Below are 13449 nucleotides of genomic sequence, written 5' to 3'. Positions count from 1 at the left end.
AAACATTATATGTTCTCATTCATTTGGGGAATATAAATAATAGTGAAAGGGAAAATAAGGGAAGGGAGAAGAAATGTGTGGGAAATATCAGAAAGGGAGACAGAACGTAAAGACTGCTAACTCTGGGAAACGAACTAGGGGTGGTAGAAGGGGAGGAGGGTGGGGGGTGGGAGTGAATGGGTGCTAACTCTGGGAAACGAGTAAAGACTGCTAACTCTGGGAAAAGAACTAGGGGTGGTAGAAGGGGAGGAGGGTGGGGGGTGGGAGTGAATGGGTGACGGGCACTGGGTGTTATTCTGTATGTTAGTAAATTGAACACCAATAAAAAAAATAAAAAAATAAAAAAATAAAAAAATAAAAAAATAAAATAAAATTAATTCTAAGTTTTTTGTTTTGTTTTCATAATAAAGACCCTGCTAATAAAAAAAAAAAAAAAAAAAAAAAAAAAAACAAAGAGCCACTGAGAACCTAAACTAGGCAAAGAGAGACCAAATGAAACTGACCTAGTGAGAAGTGCGTGAGGACCCTGGATCAGTGAAGAGTCATATGATGGTTTTAAGCAAGAGAAGCTGACTCAAAAATGTTGGGTACTAGGGGAAGAACCCAGATATCTGAAAGACAATTTTCCATAGGTATATGTTTATATATTCAGAGAATTCATGCTAAAATGACAGTCTTGACAAATATGGCTAATTACTAAAAAAATGAAGGAGTTTGGTTGAAATTAAATTTTCTCTGCTTATTATTAAAGGCACAAGAGATCAAGAAGAGCATAAATTCTCTAGACAACTCTTTACCCTTTCATTTCAAGGCCTCATGAGTAGAGGTCAAAACAATACTGTTTCTTTACTTAAGAATAGTCATCCAGGGACTCCTGCGTGGCTCAGCAGTTGAGTGTCTGCCTTTGGCTCCCTGCATGATCCCAGGGTCTGGGATCAAGTCCTGCATTGGGCTCCCTGCAAGGAGCCTGCTTCTCCCTCTGCCTGTGTCTCTGTCTCTCTGTGTGCCTCTCATGATAAATAAAGTCTTAAAAAAAAAAAAAAGAATAGACATCCAGACTAACGCCCAAAAAAATGTGAAATTTACCTCCCTACTCACCAAAGTAGACCTTGCTACACAGGAACTCCATCTTATCCATGGAGATGATGGTCAAATATAAAATGTAGTCCCCACCCACCACATATGATAACAGAAAAGCAGACTATTAAGGACAGACCTCTACAGATACAGGTGAAAGCAGCTAAAAATATTTAAACATTAGGTAATTGCATTGCTAATACTCTTAAATGATTGACATTTTATTGTTCAGAATGGGGTTGCAACAATTGTAATGTTTCAATTTAGAATTATGATTGTCCTTACAGAATATAGATTTTAAGTATCTTGCCCAAATTTCAGCTTGCTTCTGGTGAAAGTTAACCCTTAAAAAAAAATTAAGACTTATTTATTTATTTATTTGCGCGAGAGAGGGAGAGAGTGTGCTCAAGCAGGGGAGATGGAAAGGGACAAGCAGACTCCCCACCCTGAGCAGGGACCTAGATGGGGGGCTCGATCTCAGGACTCCAAGATCATGACCTGACCTGAAGTCAGATACTTAACTGACTGAGCCACCAAGGCACCCCTAATCTTAAAGATTTATTTACTTATTTGGGAGAGAGAAACCTTTGCATGAGCGAGGAGGGGGATGTGCAAAGGGAGAAACAATCTTGAGCAGAATCCCCTCTGAGTGCAGAGCCCAACACAGGGCTCCATCTCAACCCTGAGATCATGACCTAAGCTGAAATCAAGAGTTCAATGCTCAACTGACTGAGCCACCCAGGTGCCCTGGTAAAATTTAACATTGAATCCAGGAAGCTTGACTTCAGAAACTACCTGTGACTTTGACTAGAGTAGTCAGATCTAGCCACACGAACTTGGTTGAAGTAAAGGCTGTATGTGTCTGTCTCTGATAATAATCTTAGGAAACAAACGACCCTTTCACATTCTGCTATCTTCATCTTTAAATCTGAATATTATGCATTTAAGGTGGTAATTTTGAAGTAAATGCACTACCACTACCAAGTGTCTCAAAATATGTAGTGCTTTCAGAGAGGATGCTGATCAGTATGATGCTCAGACATCTCATGAGGTCTAGTTATCCTGATGAATAAACAAACTCCAGTCCTCATTCTTATTATATTATTTTAGTAAAACTGACAGGAAATTGGAGAAAATACCAGAACATTGGCTAACTAGCACATTAATGTCCCACATGGAAAAACAATTATTCAGAAAATTGATGAACATGGAATCTCGACAAGGGTTATTATATAGTCATTTTCTTTTATTGGTTTCCTCTATTTTTTTTCTCTTGGACTACAGTTCCCATCCGTCACTAAGATACTATTGATAAACATAGCATCTATCTTGAATCTATCTTGTTGAATCTTCAAAATATTAAGCTCAGTTACATTTATGAACAATAATTTCACTTCAACATAATAACTGACTAAGATTTATTGTGAGACACCATGGGAATAGACTAAGGAGAGCACCTCTGCCTCTCTGGGATTACAAGGAAAGAAGAGATGCATAGAGAATAATTTTCACAGATGATGTTTGAGCTGAATCCTGAAGGATAAATACGAATTCTCCAAAGAGAAGAAAAGTCAAGCATAGAGAACAGAGTATACAAAGGAAAGGAGACTTAAATAATCCACAAGGGTTTTTTTTTTTTTTTCACTAACAGTTAAATCACTTTCAAAATTAAGAGTAAAGAAAGCCAATACTAAAACTGTCTTGAGTGAAAAAAAAAAACTGTATTGAGATGTGAATATGCCAAAAAATAGATTATTTCTGCCAGCTTTTATAATGCCAATTTAGATTCACACAACCAAACAAGTGCTCACATCTTCCTCACATTCTCCTTGGATTCTTCTAGCCATGCATCACAGTCATATGAATGGACATTAATATGATTACAAATGACCAAGGCCTTTCCTTTCTGTAACTTTTCAGGTCAAACTTAGTATGCAGTAAATTTCCTGAATAATTACTAGCAATGAAAGGAATATTTTATTATTCTACATTATTTGTCGAAGCTGTTGGATTTCCTGGGTACATAACATTTTATTTTGGCCCAGAAACATTAATGCAATCATTTTTTTTAATTTCAGGAAGACTTTAATATGAAATATTCACCTTTATTACCATACTGTTTAAAACAGATGTATTCATTCCTTGTATGAGATCAACCTCTTAAGATGAGGGATGAAATGAAGGAAAAGATGATGGTCAAGTTTGACTGGAGAAATAAATGGCTTTGAATAGATTTTTTTAAGGAGTGAAATGGAACACAGAAAGCTATTATGCTATTATAATATTTAAAAAAAAATTTCTTCCAATAAGCTGGGAACACCTGGGTGGCTCAGTGGTTGAGCTTCTGCCTTTTGCTCAGGTCATGATCCCGGGATCCCAGGGTTCTGGGATCAAGTCCCACAGCGGGTTCCCTGCAGGGAGCCTGCTTCTCCCTCTGCCTATGTCTCTACCTCTTTGTGTCTCTCATGAATAAGTAAATAAAATGTCTTAAAAAAAAATTCCAATAAGCTATCCTAGGCACAAGGTAAAATGAAAAAGCAGTTGAAATCAGTTTTTTTTTTTAATCCTTACTGTTAAATGGATTCCTTCCACTTCCACTTATGATTGAGAAGAGAAAACCCAAAAGATTTACGGTTCATTCACACTATGCTAAGACTTTTGCCAAACACTAGAAACATCATTAAGAACAAAATAGAATAGGAAAAAAATAATAGAAAAAAAAAAAGAACAAAATAGAGATCAGGAATCTTAGAACTTACGGTTAAGTAAAGAGATAATAATTACCTGTACTCAAATAATTACCTGTATATGCATTCAATCATGACCATCAAAGAGTTGTAAAGGAAAAAATTACAATGAGAATACATACCAAGGAAACATAACCTAACTTGAGAGGCCAGGGAAATTTTCTGAGAAACAGACATTTTAACAGAAACCTAGGATGATCCTGATTATCCAGAAAAAAATGGAGATTGTTTTTTCAGGCACAGACAAAAGCATATGCAAATATCCTGAAGCAGGTACCTGCCTTGCTTGTGCAACGAAAAGGCTAACAAGGCTTCACGATAGTTATTGAGGGAATGTGGCATTAGTGAAAGCAGGGGCATGTGGTGGTGGCCTATACCTCCACCTGCTGCAATTTCTCAGGTGACTAAGTACTTACCCTATAAGATAAGAAACACCCCATAAATTACTACAATGCTCTCTGAAAGACAGATAAAGCTAACTTCCTATGGAAAAAGAATGAATGCTTCTTTTCTTTTCTTTTTTTAAGATTTATTTATTTATTTTAGAGAGCAACAGAGAGAGAGAGAGAGAGAGAGAGCACATGCACAGTGTGCAGGGGAGGGGCAAGGGAGAGGGAGAGAAGCAGACTCCCCACTGATCACAGAGTCTGATGCAGGGCTTGATCTCACAACCCTGATATCATAACCTGAGCCTAAATCAAAAGTCTGATGTCCAACCAACTGAGCCACCTAGGTGCCCCTGAATGCTTATTTTGTAGATCCACTTGACTTAGATTCCAAGCAGATTTCGTTGTCAAAATTAAACAACTAAATCTAGAGACCAGTAGACTCACTGGTTTCACTGAGCTACAAATTGAGACCAGCACAGAAAGTCTGGTTTCCTCTCCATTTCCTACAACTCCACAGATATTCTCTGCTCAAGGTTATCAGGTTGTAAATCCAGAGACTACTTAAGTTACAAGACCACTCCGGAGCATTTGTCACATATGTTCACTTCCTTCTTGAAATATTTCTCTTGGATCATGATACTTCACCTTCCTGGTGTTTTCCCTATCTCACCAGCTACTCTTCCTGGTCTCTTTGGTACTGCTCCCAAAGTGGAAATGTATCCAAAGCTAAGTCTTAGGCCCTTTTCTCTTCTCTATTTATATACTCTACTCTACTCTCCCATCCAGGACTATGATTCTACACATCCATGTAAGGATAAATCATTACCTCTAATTCTGACCCTCACAGTTCTAGATGTATATATCCAATTTGACACCTCCATGCAAATGCAGTCTTCACACAGACATCTCAAACATAACATGGCCAAAAAACCTCAATACCCACCCTCCCTATATTATAAGATCTAAAATTTCAAGTGCTGCCTTGACATCTTTGAGCCTCACAGGGCCCCAAAAGTCTAGCTGTGAGTTCCTCTGATCTTGCCAGAAGTACTCCTACCCAGTGGGAAAGTTTCCCCATCTGAATACTACTCCCATGAGCTGGACCAGCTGCACTGTCCCCCAAGCTAATATTCAACCTAACAGATTCACCTCCCTGCTAACCCATGAAATCATCCAAACAAGCTAATCATATCTGCCTGCAAGAACCAATGGGCACCGTACCTTCCTGTTACTATCAGGCCTGCCTCCCACAACCCTTGTGGTTCACCCAGCTCCCAAGTACAACACATGTATGGCCTACCATACTATGCCGTGTACTCTTCCCCTTGACTAATAAACTGCTATCAATCTCATTTGTCCAGTATCAGGTGTTGTGTGTTTGACCATCTCCTATATTTTAGGGCACAGGACCCTTCTTTCACCAATGGGATGAATAACAGGTGGTTATGACACCCAAAAACTAACTCTTCCTCTAATCTACATCTCAATATATAGTGCTATCATCCAACAAGTTGCTTATGCCAGTAAGCTATCTTTGATTCTTTTTCCCTCCTACACAATCTAATCAGTTTAAAAATCCTGTCAACTCTGCCTCAAAAACTGTTTCTTTCTATCTGTGTTACCTCCTATGTTAAGCTAACATTATCTCTCTATATCACTGTAGTGACCCCGAGCTGGACCCTTCATCTTTACTTTTATTATAAACAATTATGTATTCACACAAAAGCCAGTTTAAAACTCTCCAGTGGTTCCAGAAAGAATATAAATTCTTTCCCTACTTTACAAAGTCTTAAATGATTTTGCTCTGCCTGCCTCCTTGATTCATCTTCCCTTATGCTTCACATCACTCACTCTACTTCAACCATATTAACCTTCTTCTGTCCCTAGAACTAGATTCTTGCCTTTGGGTTTTTACATTAGTTGTTCTTTCTGCCTGGAAAGAGTTCCTTCTGATATTGTTATGGCAGGCTAATTATTGTCAATCAGATCTAGGTTAAAATGGCATCTCCTCTTAGATATATCCTCAGATATCTCAATCTCTATCATATCACTTTCTTTTCATTTCCTTCCTGCATTACCATTATCTTATATCTTTCTTATTTATGTATTTGCTTATTTGCTTTATATCCATCTCTGCTACCAGATTGAAAGCTGATGAGAGCCAGGAATCTTAATGGTTAAAAGAACAAATGAATAAAACACAGGAATCCAATGGCTAAAGCATAATGTTTGGATTCATACAGGCTATTGTTCAAATCCTAGTGTATGATCTCTCTGAATCTTCGTTTTCTTCTGTAGAATGGGAATAATAACTATTTCATAGGGGTTTCTGGGTGATGGATGAGTTTTAAATTTCTAAGCAATTCCTAGAAAATAATAATAATAATAATAATAATAATAATAATAATAATAACTCTGCTTCAGTCAGCTTCTAATACATCTTGAGACAACATACAGAAGGGAGCAAAATCAGAATCACAAACTCCAATTCACTCAGATTACTCCATTGCTAGACAGTTTCTTTAAGAAGATTGAATAGAAATTGTATAACTTCTTTGTCAGCTTCTAGTTAAAATCCATCCTTCAAATTATAGCAAAGTAAATAAGCTATTAGGAAGAAGCATCTATTAGAGAAAGTCTATCCTTTATAACTTATTTGACTGAGTTATGATCTTATCATTTATATTAAATCATAGCTCACAAACTATGCTTAAGGCTCAGGACAATTGTGTAACAATATACAAAAGTCATAGGCCCATAATGCTATCCTGAAAATTTATGTAGATGCTTGATATTACAGGAGTGGAAAAAATTATGCAGTTTTAAAAAGCTGAAACACAATTCAATGTGCCTCATCCTTTTGAGCTACAAATACTATACAATTTACATTATTGAGAAATGATCAGGACATGCATCTAACAAGCTTTAATTGACAAGAGGAAAACTACTTTTATCATGAACTATGATTTCTTTTTTTTTAATATTTTTTTAATTTTTTATTTATTTATGATAGTCAGAGAGAGAGAGAGAGAGAGAGAGGCAGAGACACAGGCAGAGGGAGAAGCAGGCTCCATGCACGGGAGCCCGACGTGGGATTCGATCCCAGGTCTCCAGGATCACGCCCTGGGCCAAAGGCAGGTGCCAAACCGCTGCACTACCCAGGGATCCCCCATGAACTATGATTTCTTTCTATGTATTTGCATATAACACTTAAACCAAGCATTTGTCAGGAGCACATGTTAAGTATTTCTCTCCAATTAGTCCCCTTCACACTATTTCCACCATATAACATATGATGTATATATGATAATAGAAAGTGCTCTATACTTGTTATAAGACTATGTCAGGGCAGACCTGGTGGCTCAGCGGTTTAGCGCCACCTTCAGCCCAGGGTGTGATCCTGGAGACCCAGGATGGAGTCCCACATCAGGCGCCTGCATGGAGCCTGCTTCTCCCTCTGCCTATGTCTCTGCCTGCCTTTCTCTCTGTGTCTCTCATGAATAAATAAATAAAATATTTAAAAATAAGTAAATAAATAAGTAAGTAATAAATAAATAAATAAATAAATAAATAAATAAAACTTTTAAAAGACTATGTCAAATCCATAGCTTACCATCAAACAGAAATTTGAACATCGAACTAAAGACTAAGTAACATTTGAAAGTAGCTACTATGAAACTTCTTTTACTGTTTGAGATTTTAAAATTGTTATATTAGATTAATGGTGTACAGTACTCCACTCTGTGTGGTTATCATACTATATTGTATGATTGAACACTGGGATATTTCCAGTGTTGGGGCATTTCAGAGGGTGATGCTATGAGATATTCTTGTGTTTGTCTTTAGGTGCACTGGTCTTAGAGTTGTAGGGCATATCTATATTCCGCTTTAGTAGATGCTGCCAAACAGGTTTCAAAAGTGATTGTTGTAATTTATACTATTGTCTCCAGTGGTTCCACATCCTCAACAACTTTGGATTATCTGTCTTTTTTCACATCAGCTGTTCTGGCAAAGGTGCATTAAGTTATCTTATTGTTTTCATTCTTTACTTATGACCAATTAAGTTGAGCACCTTTTTAAAAAATGTATTGGTCATATTAATCTATGCTTTTATGAAGTGCTTGCTTGAGTCTCTTGCTCAATTTTTTATTGGATTACTTGTTTCTTCTACTTGATTTGTATGATATCTATGTATTTTAAATATGAGTGCCTTGTCAATTATGTACATTTAAATATATCTTCTACTGTGTAGCTTGAATTTTCTAACATTTGATTAATATCCTCTGATGAAAATAATCTTTAATTTTAATTATATTACTTTTTACCAATCTTTTCCTTTAGAGTAGGTGCTTTCTGTGTCTTTAAAGAAATGGTTGTCTACCTCAAATTTAGGAACATAATCTCCTAAGATTTATTTTAGAATCCTTTTTGTTTTACTTTTGACATTTAGATCTGCTATCAGTGTGGAATGATTTCTATGTATGGTGTGAAGTAAGTGTCAAGATTCATTTTTTTTTTCTTACATATGCCTAATTACTTCAGCATTACTTACTGAAAAGACCATCTTGGGCAGCCCAGGTGGCTCAGTGGTTTAGTGCCTGCCTTCAGCTCAGGGCATGATCCTGGAGACTCAAGATTGAGTTCCACATCGGGCTCCCTGCATGGAGCCTGCTTCTCCCTCTGCCTCTCTCTCTCTGTCTCTCATGAATAAATAAATAAAACCTTTAAAAAAAGAGAGAGAGAGAGAGAGAGGAGACCGTCTCTCTCCTGTCTCACTAAATTGAAATGCCACTTTTTGGCAGAATAAATATCCATGGGTATTTTTCGGGTGTATTTGTTTATCTGTATTCCATACTGTCTTTTTTTTTTTTTTTTAAGATTTTATTTATTTATTCATGAGATACACAGGCGAAGGGAGAAGCAGGCTCCATGCAGGGAGCCCGATGTGGGACTTTATCCCCTGGCTCCAGGATCACACGCCCAGGTCAGAAGACGGCGCTGCTGCTGAGCCACCCAGGCGTCCCTCCACGCTGTCTTAATACTATAGCTTTTACTAAGTCGATAATATGTGCAGGTGAAATCCCTCCAATTCTTTTCTTCCTTTCCTTCAAGACTGTCTTGGCTATTCTAGGTTCTTTAAAAGTTTTGCATTAGCTTGTCATTTTTAACAAGAAAATTGTTCACCTTCAAATGAGATTACACTGAATACAAGAATAATTAAGAGGAGGGGAGCATGAGTGGCTCAATCGGTTACACGTCTGATTCTTAGTTTCAGCTCAAGTCATGATCTCACTCAGGGTCCTCGGATCAAGCCCCACAGTAGAGGCTCTGCACTCAGCGTGGAGTCTGCTGGAGATTCTCTTTCTCCCTGCCCTCTCCCTCTGCTCTCACCCCTGCTCTCTCTCTCTCTCTCTCTCTCTCTCTCTCAAATAAAAAAAGGTTTTTAAAAAGGAATAAATGAGAGGAAATTAACCTCTAAACAACACTGAGGTTTTTTATCTATTAACATATGTACTTCCATTCCTATACGTTTGTTTTATTCTTCTCAATAACTCATAAGTTTCTGTGTAGAAGTCATTGGAATTATTCATTAATACCAGGTGTTTTAAGATACCCTATTAATGGTATCAATTTTTAATTTTATCTTATACCTATCTGCTTCTGGTACATTGAAGTAAAATTGATATTTGTGTGTTGATTTTGCATCTGGATGGCCTTGCTAATTCACTTAGATGTTCTAAAAACATGTCAATAGATTCTTTTGGATATTCTATAAACAGCATCATATCACTTGCAAATCATCAGTTTTTTATTTCTTTTTTCCTAGTTCTTTAACATTTATGTCTATTTCTAGACTTTTTGCACTTGTTAAGAAAAAAATACTGAATAAAAGTAGTAATAGTGGTCATATGTGTTTTGCTCCCATATCAGAGAGGAATGTTACGTTGCTATTAAGTATATTGTTTTTTATAAGAGTCTTGTGATAGATGTGGCCCTTGTGAGCTAATTAATGAATGGATGAATAGATGGGTGATGGATGGATTGACTACCATTCTAAGAAAAAGATTTTATAAATTCCAGGCACAACTCAGAAAGGTTTCTAGCTACAGAGAAGTGTTGACACAGTTAACAGTTTCATCCAGAAGAAGAAAAAATTATTTTTGTTTATTTTTTAAAAATAATTTGAGAGGGCAAATGATTCATTTTACAATTTTGATTACACCAGATCACAGAGTCATTAAAAACTCTTGTCTTTGTGGTAGGAGTAGGGACAGTTGGAAGAAAGCAAGCAAAGGAAATGGCTATTGAAACTTTTATCACAGCTGTTCAAATATACACTAGAACTGTTTCAAAAGATGTTAATTTTTTATTTAAACCTGTAATATTCCAATCCTAGGTATATATCTGAGAAATCTACACATTTGTGTACCAAAAAATGCATTCAAGAATGCTTCTACCAGTACTATTCATAATTGCCCCAAACTAGAAACAACCCAAATGCCCACCAGCAGAATGGATTAAATAGATTGTGGTATATTCAACAAAGTATTACAACCACAATTTTGCAAACAGAAACAACAATGAATGACTCTATTGAGAGAGAGAGAAAGAGAGAGATGCCAAGGTCTCCCAGCTGTTTCAGCCCTCAGCTATTTGAGTCTCCTGAGACTAGGCTCCAAACATATGAGTGAATAAGCTTTTGAGATGACTAGCCCTAGCCACTATCTGGAAACATCAGCATGAGAAACCTTGAGTGAAACATCCTAGTCAAGCCCCACATTTATAAGCAAAATAAACTATTTTGAGGCACCTGTGTGGCTCTGTTGGTTGTGTCCAACTCTTGATTTCAGCTCAGGTCATGATCTCAGGATCGTAAGATCGAGGCCTGTGCTAGGCTCTGCACTGATTGTAGAACCTGCTTAAGATTCTCTCTCTCTCTCTCTCTCTCCCTTTCTCTCTAAATAAATAAATAAATAAATAAATAAATAAATAAATAGTTAACTATTTTGGTTATTTAAAAAAACAACAACCAATTGATCAAGAGAATACTAAGAAGGGAAATACTCAATAGATGGCTTGATAGCCATATTCTTCCTGACTGCAATGTGAAATAATGTCCATATCCTCTCCTGATGATAAGAATCAATTACCTCTGCCAGGTTGATGACTCCTCTTTCTGCAGGATGGTTGGTGGGCATAAGGAGGACAAAGTGCACAAGTGGAATTTGTAGCTTATAGTTCAATAACCCAGAGTTCTAGAAACCAGGCACCCAAATTTCTCCCATATGATCATTTGGAATGATGGCAAGTTATGGGTCCTGTTTATATATCCTTGTTTTCTAGCTCCATGTAGTATCATTTTTTAGGATCAGAACCATACAAAATTCTCTTACTCACCATGTATCCTGAAGCCTAGAGGATGACTCTCAATGCTACTAAAATACTACCTTGAAATAGAACTTCACCTGGGCCTTCAGGAATCCATTCCAATCCTCTACCTCCAACCCTACCACCACTTCTGGGTGGTGCAAAATGTCATAAGATCAGTGAATTCCATGTTCATGAGTCCATTTCCACACATTGTTGCTATAAAGTGGGTCTCTTCATCTGATTTGATTTTTCCTGAGAATTCCATGACAGTGGGTCAAACACTATCTCTCAGATAAATGTGATGGTTGAGATCCTGCAGGCAAATAATTATCTGCAGTATGTGTATATTCCTCTCAAAGGAGTTATTGGCCTTTTCAGAGTGAAAAAGCCCAATCTATTCAACAATTCTCATATTTGGAATTCAACATTGGTTTCTCTTACTGGAAGGTAGGCATGCAACAGTAGCAAAGTTATATTCACCTAAATAAGACAAGACCCATACTGTTAGGCTAAGCATAGCCTCCATCTCTCCCACCATGGCCCCATGTACATGTTCCTATCAATATGAATAAGCACAGATATTAAAGTTTTTAAAACCCTGTGATGTAATATCCCAATTATTGTTAGAGAAAATAAAATATTTATAATATACAGTATATATAATATATTAATATATTACATAAAGGTCTCTATATGCCATTATCATTAAATATACTTCTATTCCAGAAGAAAATGCAATTCAAGAAGCATTTTTTGATTTAGTTTTTGATGGGCTTAACTTACATTAACTTTTAAAAAGACAACTTTTGACCTAACCTCTGCAAAGAGCTAAGTTTTAGAAATGAATCCTCAAGTGTCCACATTAATGTGTTTAATACAACCCTCTCTATAACAAGTGTCTTGACTTAACCCTACAGAACAGTATTTCTCAGCACTAAAGTCATGGTCTTAATCAATTCAGGCTGCTATAACAAAGTAAAATAACTAAGTGTCATAACAACAGAAATTTATTTCTTGTAGTTCTGGAGGCTGGAAGTCAGAAATTAGGGTGCCAGCATGGTCAGGCTCTGGAAAGAGCTCTCTCCTGGGTTGCAAACTACTGACCCCTCATCCTCACGTGACATATAACAGAGGACAAATGTGAGCTCTCTGGTGACTCTTATAAGGGAACTAATCCTCTTGATGAGGGCTTCACCCTCATGACTTCCTCTAATCCTAATCACCTCCCAAAGGCCCTACCTCCTAATACCATTACCTTAAGCGGTAGGGTTTCAACATAAGAATTTTAGGGAGACACAAACATTCAGCTCATAAAAGACATCAACTTTATTACAAATACTTTGATCACTGCCCCTTTGGGCATGTAGCTTTACAGAAATTTGGAGAGTAAATGTATTTTTAAAGAGTTTTGAATGATGTTGAGGCAGGAGGCCCAATTAGCCATCAACTCTTCTCTTACCATTGAAGGGAAGAGTCCATTTCCCAAGCCCTTGAATCCGGGTTAGCCATGTGACTTACTTCACCTAAATGGAACATTAACAAGCATTATTATGCGAGCAGAAGCTTGCCAAGAATTTGGTTTGTTTTTAATGCTTGGAACAAGAATAAGGCTTGCCATATTGCTGCATTTAAAACCCATGTTGAGGGATACATGGCCCAGCTGCTCCTGGGTCATGCCAGGCAATTGCCAAACATGTGCCTGAGGCCATGCAGAACCAGTCAGCCATAGCCACCACACCAGCTGATCATAAAGGCATGAGCAAACCTAGCTCTGATGAGCAAGACCAGTCCAGATCAGAACAGCCCAGAGGCAGTAGGAGTTAAATAAATTGTTACTTTAAGCTAATTTTAGAGCCACTGAAGGT

Source organism: Canis lupus, chromosome 32 (assembly GCF_003254725.2).
Source record: "Canis lupus dingo isolate Sandy chromosome 32, ASM325472v2, whole genome shotgun sequence".
NCBI classification, from domain to species: Eukaryota; Metazoa; Chordata; class Mammalia; order Carnivora; family Canidae; genus Canis; species Canis lupus.
The sequence above is the reverse complement of the archived record's forward strand: the minus strand, read 5'-3'. Positions refer to the sequence as shown.